Source organism: Tachyglossus aculeatus, chromosome 9, assembly GCF_015852505.1.
Source record: "Tachyglossus aculeatus isolate mTacAcu1 chromosome 9, mTacAcu1.pri, whole genome shotgun sequence".
Lineage (NCBI taxonomy): Eukaryota > Metazoa > Chordata > Mammalia > Monotremata > Tachyglossidae > Tachyglossus > Tachyglossus aculeatus.
In genome coordinates this window covers 35,361,688-35,370,208 of record NC_052074.1, presented here as the reverse complement: position 1 = coordinate 35,370,208, position 8,521 = coordinate 35,361,688, and the positions used below count along the sequence as shown (strand labels likewise).

Below are 8,521 nucleotides of genomic sequence, written 5' to 3'. Positions count from 1 at the left end.
GGCGAGAACGAGGCACGGTGAGGAGATTAGTGACAGAGGAGCGGAGGGTGCGGGCTGGGCTGGAGAAGGAGAGAAGGGAGGTGAGGTAGGAGGGGGCGAGGTGATGGACAGCCTTGAAGCCGAGGGTGAGGAGTTTCTGCCTGATGCGTAGGTTGATTGGTAGCCACTGCACACCATCCTCCCTATCTCACAGACCTGTAACCTAGGCATTATCTTCAACTTATCTCTCTCTTTCAACCCACATATTCAATCTGTCACCAAATCCTGTTGGTTCCAGTAATAATAATAGCAATAATAATAATTAAGCACTTACTACATGCCAAGCAAATTACTAAGCCTAAATCCCACGTAGGGTTCACAGTCCAAGTAGGAGGGAGAACAGGTTTTGAATCCCCATTTTGCAGATGAGGGAGCTGAGCCACAGAGAAGGTTGTGACTTGCGCAAGGTCACACAGCAGTAAGTGGTGGAGCTGGGATTAGAACTCAGGTCTTCTGATTCCTTGAGGCCATGCTGTTTTCCAGCATTACAAAACTCTGCCCTTTCCTCTCCATCCCAACTGCTACACCTTGATCCAGGTGCTTATCTTGACCTACCTTGACTACTTATCAGGCTCCTTGCTGACCTGCCCGCCTCCTGTCTCTCCCTACTCCAGTTCACATTTCACTCTGCTGCCCAAATCGTTTTTCTACATAACTATTCAGTCCATGTTTCCCCACTCCTCAGGAACCCCCAGTGGTTGCCAGTCCAACGCCATATCAACAAGACAATCCTTACCATTGGCTTTAAAGCATTCAATTACCTTGCCCCCTCTTATGTTACCTCACTGATTTCCTACTACAAAATAGTATGCTCATTCTTCTCCTCTAAAATCAACCTACTCACTGCATCTTGATCTTGTCTTTCTCACCATTGATATCTCACCCACATCTTACCTCTGGCCTGGAGCTCCCTTCCCCTTCATAGCTAACAGACCACCACTCTCCGCCTTCAAAAGCTTATTAAAATCGCATCTCTTTCAAAAGGTCGTCCCCGACTTAGCCCTTATTTTCCCTACTGCCCCTCTCTTCTTCATCTCCCTTGCAGTTAGATTAATACCCTATTTTGGCAAAAATGGTCTCTTTCTTGCCAAACCCAGTGGCGTCTACTCTATCCCAATCCTCCTCCACCTCTGAGCTGCCTTTGACACTGTCGACCACTCCTTTCTCCTGGAAACATTATCCAACCTCAGCTTCACTGACGCTGTCCACTCCTGGTTCTTCTCCTATCTCTCTGGCTGCTCATTCTCAGTTTCTTTTGCAGGCTCCTCCTCAGTCACCCATCCCTTAACTGTGGGTGTCCCTCAGGGTTCAATGCTGGGTCTCCTTCTTTTCTCCATCTACACCCACTCCTTTGCCACCTCTGTGCTGATGACACCCAAATCTCCAGCCCTGATCTCTCTCTCTCTGCAGTCTTGCGTTTCCTCCTACCTTCAAGACATCTCTACTAGGATGTCCTCCCATTACCTTAAGCTTAATATGGCTAAAACCGAACTTCCTATCTCCCCACCCAAACCCTGTCCTTCTGCTCACTTTCCCATCAATGTTGACGGCACCACCATCCTTCCTGTCCCATAAGCCCGTAACTTTGGCATTACCCTTGACTCCTTTCTCTTGGTGAACCCACATATTCAAGCCATCACTAAATCCTGTCAGTTGTACCTTCATTCACAACATTGCTAAAATCTGCCCCTTCCTCTCCATCCATACTGCTACCACATTAATGCAAGCACTTATCGTATCCTGTCTTGATTATTATATAAGCCTCCTTGCTGACCTCCCTGCCTCCACTCCATTCTGCTGCCCAGATCATTTTCTTTCAGAAATGTTCAGACCATGTTTCCCTACTCCTCAAGAAAATCCAGTGGTTGCCTATCCACCTCCGCATCAAACAAAAACTCCTTGTCATTGGCTTTAAACACTCAAACACCTTGCCCCCTCCTACCTGACCTCTCCACTCTCCTACTACAACCCAGCACACATGCTTAGTTCCTCAAGTGCTAACCTTCTCACTGTACCTCAGTCTTGCCCCTCTTGCTGCCATCCTCTCACCCTCATCCTACCTCTTGCCAGGAATACCCTCCCTCCACATATGAGACAGATAATTGCTCTCCCCCACTTCAAAGCTTTATTGAAGGCCCATCTCCTCCAAGAAGCCTTCCCCGACTTAGCCCTCCTCTCCTCTTCTCCCACTCCCTTCTGTGTTGCCCTGACTTGCTTCCTTCATTCATCCTCCCTCCCATCCCCACAGCACATATGTATATATCTATAATGTATTTATTTAGGTATGTATGTATGGTAATGTCTGTCTCCCCCTCTAGACTGTGTGCTTGTTGTGGGCAGGGGATGTGTCTGTTGTTGTACTTCCCAAGCGCTTAGTACAGTGCTCTGCACACAGTAAGCGCTCATCATTCATTCCATCGTATTTATTGAGCGCTTACTGTGTGCAGAGCACTGTACTAAGCGCTTGGGAAGTACAAGTTGGCAACATCTAGAGACGGTCCCTACCCAACAGTGGGCTCACAGTCTAGAAGATTCACCTCACCTTCAGCTCCACAGCACTTCCGTATATATCTCCGTAATTTAATTTATTTCAATCTCCCCCTCTACACTCTAAGGTCCTTGTAGGCATGGAAGAAGTCTACCAAATTTGTTATATTGTACTCTCTCATGTAAGTATAATGCTCTGCATACAGTAAACGCTCAATAAATACCATTGAATGATTGATTATCGTTAATTTTTGCAGTTTACCCGCTCTGGTGCCCTTAGTGGTATGGGCAGGCAATCACACTCCTCCCAGTATCTTCTCTTTTGCTGAAACTGATCAATACTTGAGAATTTTAGAACTCTAATTGCTTTCTTTGTAACTGATTCCCGCAGCTCATATTAGTCTCTCCATTCAGTGTAAACTAATAGTAGCCTTCTCTGGACCCCTGCCTTTCATTCTGTTCCCCTGGTCCCGGATACCTTCCCTTCACCTGCTCCCCTGACCCAAATTCACCAAATCGCAGCCTTCCTCATATTCAAGGCCCTTGTAAAATTTCATCTCCTCTAAGTCTTCCCAGAACTCCAACCTATATCAGTCAAGCAGCCACTCAAAGCACCTACATCTTTAGCACTTATGTATATTTATTTGAAAATTCAAGTATTCTGGCATTCTATTCATTCAGTCCATTTAATTGTGTTTATTGAGCGCTTACTGTGTGCAAAACACTGTATTGAGTGCTTAGTACTGTACTAAGCACTTATTCTACTTCCTACCGGATCCATGTCCTCCTTACTCCTTAAGCTATTGGTAAATATTTTGTATGTCTAGCTCTCCTCTAGCTCTCCCATCAGATTGTAAACTCCTTGTAGGTAGAGAGCATATGCCTTGATTTTGTTGAACTTTCCTGAGCCCATAGCAAAGCTCTTTGCACCCTGTAGTTCCTCAATGACTACCATTACCACTATTACAAATATATATATATTTATATTATATATTTATTATATAAAATATATATGTATATATTCCTTCTAAATTGTTTGCCTGGGTTGCAGTTTAGTTTGTACATTTCTAGAGGTCAAGGAATGCAATAACGAAGGCACTTCAGTAGATACTATTAATCCCGTGGATGCCAACATTTGATTTTTACGTGCAGGGAGTAGGGCCAGAAAGGGAGTTCATCACAGGGCCAGAGACAAGAGCATAAAGCTAGTAGAATGGAGCTTTTTAATCTCCCTCTATGTTTTGCCTGAGTCTTCGTCCCACCCCACCCCCTATTCTTCATTTTTACCACTAGCTGGATTGTGTCCCTGCAAGCTGTTTTTTTAATGCTATTTAAGTGCTCTTTATATACCAGACACTTTACTAAGCACTGGGGTAGATACACAGTCCCTGTCTTACATCTTACCTCCTTCCCTTCCCCACAGCACATGTATATATGTATATATGTTTGTACATATTTATTACTCTATTTATTTTACTTGTACCTATCCTATTTATTTTATTTTGTTAGTGTGTTTGGTTTTGTTTCTCTGTCTCCCCCTTCTAGACTGTGAGCTCCCAACGTGCTTGGTAGGGGACTGTCTCTATATGTTGCCAGCTTGTACTTCCCAAGCGCTTAGTACAGTGCTCTGCGCACAGTAAGTGCTCAATAAATACGATTGATTGATTGATGATTACATAGGGCTCACAGTCTTAATCCCCGGTTTTTACAAATGAGGGGTAACTCGAGTGCGCACAGAGAAATGAAGTGACTTTGCCCGAGGTCACACATTCAGACAAGTGGTGGAGCTGGATAGAACCCAGGTCCTTCTGACCTTGGCAGGCCTGTGGTCTATCCACTTTGGCCATACTGCTTCTCTTTTGACAGTGAATCACTGGTCCTCTCTTAAAATCCTTGAAGATGACAAGCTTGTAAACCTTACTTGCTGCAGCTCTGCAGAGCCAAGCGAATCTAGGATGGCAGAACTAATGGCCTGAGCCTGCGAGGTGGGAGTTGAAGTGAAGTTAACATAGTGTGAGCCCCAAAGATGGGAGTGGGGATGGCACTCATTGATTGGACTTTTCTTATCATTCTAGTTTCTCAACACTCTAAAGTGGTGCAAATTCTTTTTTTCCCCTAAGTAATGGGTAACTAAGCAAAAGGATTGTCCCAAACAATTTATACTGCGAAAGCATCCCCACACCACATTGTAGCAGAATTCTTAATTGCTGTTTTGGATTCATTGTATTTTGCAGATGTTCTATTCAGAGTGGAGGGCTGTGTCCATATACATTCACTCAGTCCCATATTTATTGAGTGCTTACTGTGTGCAGAGCACTGTACTAAGCGCTTGGGAAGTACAAGTTGGCAACATATAGAGATGGTCCCTACCCAACAACGGGCTCACAGTCTAGAAATAAATTAGACATTTTGGCGGAATTAAGAAAGCATTTTGTTCATTTCACTCTTCTACTTCTCCTTCATCACCCTCTAGACCATAAGTTTGTTGCGGGGCAGGGAACAATGTCTGTTGTAATCCTCCCAAAAGCACATCTAATACAGTGCCTCCACATCATAGTACGAGGTGATTTAATAAATATCATTGATCTAATTTATAACGCCAGTTTATTAGTTCCCTGCTAAATCTCAAATTGGATTTGTCTAACCTTGACTTCACTTGACTTCGTCCTCTCCTCGATCTTCCTCTTTTCGCTCAACGTCTCCTTCGGGACGGCCTCCCTCCTCCTCCTCCTCCCATCCCTGACTGTAGGGTCCCTCAAGGTTCAGTTCTTAGTCCTCTTCTATTCACTTAATTCAGTCGATATATATTGACGCACTTCTCTGTGTGCAGAGCACTGTACTAAGCACTTGGGAAAGTACAAGTTGGCAACATACAGAGACCGATCCCTACCCAACAACGGCTCACAGTCTAGAATGGGGAGACAGACAACAAAACAAAACATGGTGTGACAGGTGTCAAGTCGTCATGACCAAATAAGAATTAAAGCTAAATGTACATCATTAACACAAATAAATAGAATAGTAAGTATGTACAAGTAAAATAGAGTAATAAATCTGTACAAACGTATATACAGGTGCTGTGGGAAGGGGAAGGAGGTAGGGCGGGGGGACTGGGGAGGAGGAGAGGAAAAAGGGGGCTCAGTCTGGGAAGGCCATCTACACTCAAATGCCTTGGAGAACTGATTCGCTCCCACGATTTCAACTGCTTCAAGGACTTAAACTACTCAGAGATCTATGCAGATGACACCCAAATCTACGTCTCCCCGTTCTCTCTCCCTCCCTTTAGACTCACATCTTCTCCTGCCTTCAGGACATTGCTACTTGGATGTCCTCCTTCCACCTCAAACTCATCATGTCCAAGACAGAGCTCCTTATCTTCTCTTCAAGCCCTGTCCTCATTCCTTGAACCTCCATCATCTGTAGATGGCAAAGCCTCCTTCCCATCTCACAAGCCTGTAACCTTGGTGTTATTCCTAACTCCCTCTCTCATTCAACCCACATATCCAAATCCGTCACCAAATCCCGTCAGTTTCATCACCTTCCCAACATCGCCAAGATCCGCCCTTTCCTCCTCTATCTGAACCACTATCACCTGTAGCACGCATCCAACTGGTTTCACAGACTCGTCCTCTCCTGTTCTCTCCTCTTATCTCTCCGGTCATTCATGTCTCAGTCTCTTTTGCAGCTCCTCCTCCCTCTCCCATCCCCTTACTGTAGGGGTTCCTCAACGGTTCATCTGGTCCCCTTTCTGTTCTCGATCTACAAACTCACTCCCTTGGTGACCTCATTCGTTCCCAACTGGCTTCAGCTTTCATCTCTATGCTGATGACACCCAAATCTACATCTCTGCTCCTGCTCTCTCCCTCCTCCAGGTTCGTGTCTCCTCCTGCCTTCAGGACATCTCCATCTGGATGTCTGCCTGCCATCTAAAACTCGATATGTCCAAGTCTGAACTCCTTATCTTCCCTCCCAAACCCTGCCCTCTCCCTGACTTTCCCATCACTGTAGACGGCACTACCGTCCTTCCCATCTTACAAGCCTGCAACCTTGGTATCATCCTCGACTCTCCTTTCTCATTCACCCCACACATCCAATCCATCACCAAAGCCTGCCTAAATCTCACCTCAACATTGCCAAGATCTGCCCTTTCCTCTCCATCCAAACCTGCTACCTTTGCTGGTACAATCTCTCATCCTAGCCCGACTGGATTACTGCATCAGCCTCCTCTCTGATCTCCCATCCTCCTGCCTCTCCCCGCTTCAGTCCATACTTCACTCTGCTGCCCGGATTATCTTTGTGCAGAAACACTCTGGGCATGTTACTCTCCTCCTCAAAAATCTCAAAGTGTCTGCCTGTCAACCTACGAATCAAGCAAAAACTCCTCACTCTCGGCTTCAAGGCTCTCCATCACCTTGCCCCCCTCCTACCTCACCTCCCTTCTCTCCTTCTACAGCCCAGCCTGCACCTTCCGCTCCTCTGCTGCTAACCTCCTCACTGTACCTCTTTCTTGCCTGTCCCGCCATCAGACCCCAGCCCATGCCCTTCCCCTGGCCTGGAATGCCCTCCCTCTGCCCATCCGCCAAGCTAGCTCTCTTCCTCCCTTCAAGGCCCTACTGAGAGCTCACCTCCTCCAGGAGGCCTTCCCAGACTGAGCCCCCTCCTTCCTCTCCCCTCCTCCCTCTCTCCATTCCCCCGCCTTACCTCCTTCCCTTCCCCACAGCACCTGTATGTATGTATTTATGTTTGTACATATTTATTACTCTATTCATCTGTACATATATATTCTATTTATTTTATTTTGTTAATATGTTTTGTTTTGTTCTCTGTCTCCCCCTTCTAGGCTGTGAGCCCGCTGTGGGTAGGGACCGTCTCTATATGTTGCCAATTTGTACTTCCCAAGCGCTTAGTACAGTGCTCTGCACATAGTAAGCGCTCAATAAATACGATTGATTGATAGTACAATCACTCATCCTGTCCCGACTGGATTACCGCATCAGCCTCCTTTCTGACCTCCCAACCTCCTGCCTCTCCCCACTTCAGTCCGTACTTCACTCTACTGCCATGGATTATCTTTCTACAGAAACGCTCAGGGCAAGGTCGTACCCCTCCTCCTCAAAAAATCATCCAGTGATTGCCTAATCAACCCTTCGCATCGAAGCAAAAACTCCTTACTATTGGCTTTCAAAGGCGTCTCCATCACACTTTGCCCCCTCTCCTACCTCACCTCCCTTCTCTCCTTCTACACAGCGCCTAGGCCTCGCAGTCCCAACATCGTTCTGCCGCCTAACCTCCTCACTGTGTCTCTCGTTCTCGCCCTGTCCCGCCATCGACCCCTGGCCCACGTCCCTACCTCTGGCCTCGAACACCCTCCCTTCTCAAATCTGCTAATCACTTCTTCCCCTACTTCAAAGCCCCTCCTGGAGGGCACACCTCCTCCAAAGAGGCCCTTCTCAGACTAATCCCTCACTTTTCCTCAGCTCCCCCTCACCTTTCCGGCACCACCATGACTGTACTCCGTTTGCTCTTCCCCCTCTCACCTGCCTCACAGCATCATCATCATCATTCAGTTGTATTTATTGGAGCGCTTGACTATGTGCAGAGCACTGTACTAAGCGCTTGGGAAGTACAAATTGGCAACATATAGAGACAGTCCCTACCCAACAGTGGGCTCACAGTCTAAAAGGGGGAGACAGAGAACAAAACCAAACATACTAACAAAATAAAATAAATAGAATAGATATGTACAAGTAAAATAAATAAATAAATAATAATAAATAAATAAATAGTGTAATAAATATGTACAAAAACATATACATATAACATATAACACATATAACATACATATACACAGCACTTATGTATATGAGCATATATCTATAATTCTATTCATTTATATTGATGCCTGTTCATTTGTATTGTTGTCTGTCTCCCCCCCCCTCTAGACATGAGCCTGCTGTGGGCAGGGATTGTCTCTATTGCTGTATTGTTCCAAGTG

General features: G+C 45.8%; 1 protein-coding gene across 1 annotated transcript in view; it reads left to right on the top strand.

Annotated features, from left to right (window-relative positions):
* PYGB (glycogen phosphorylase B) overlaps nucleotides 1-8,521 on the top strand; it is a 68,246-nt gene that overhangs the window by 17,019 nt on the left and 42,706 nt on the right.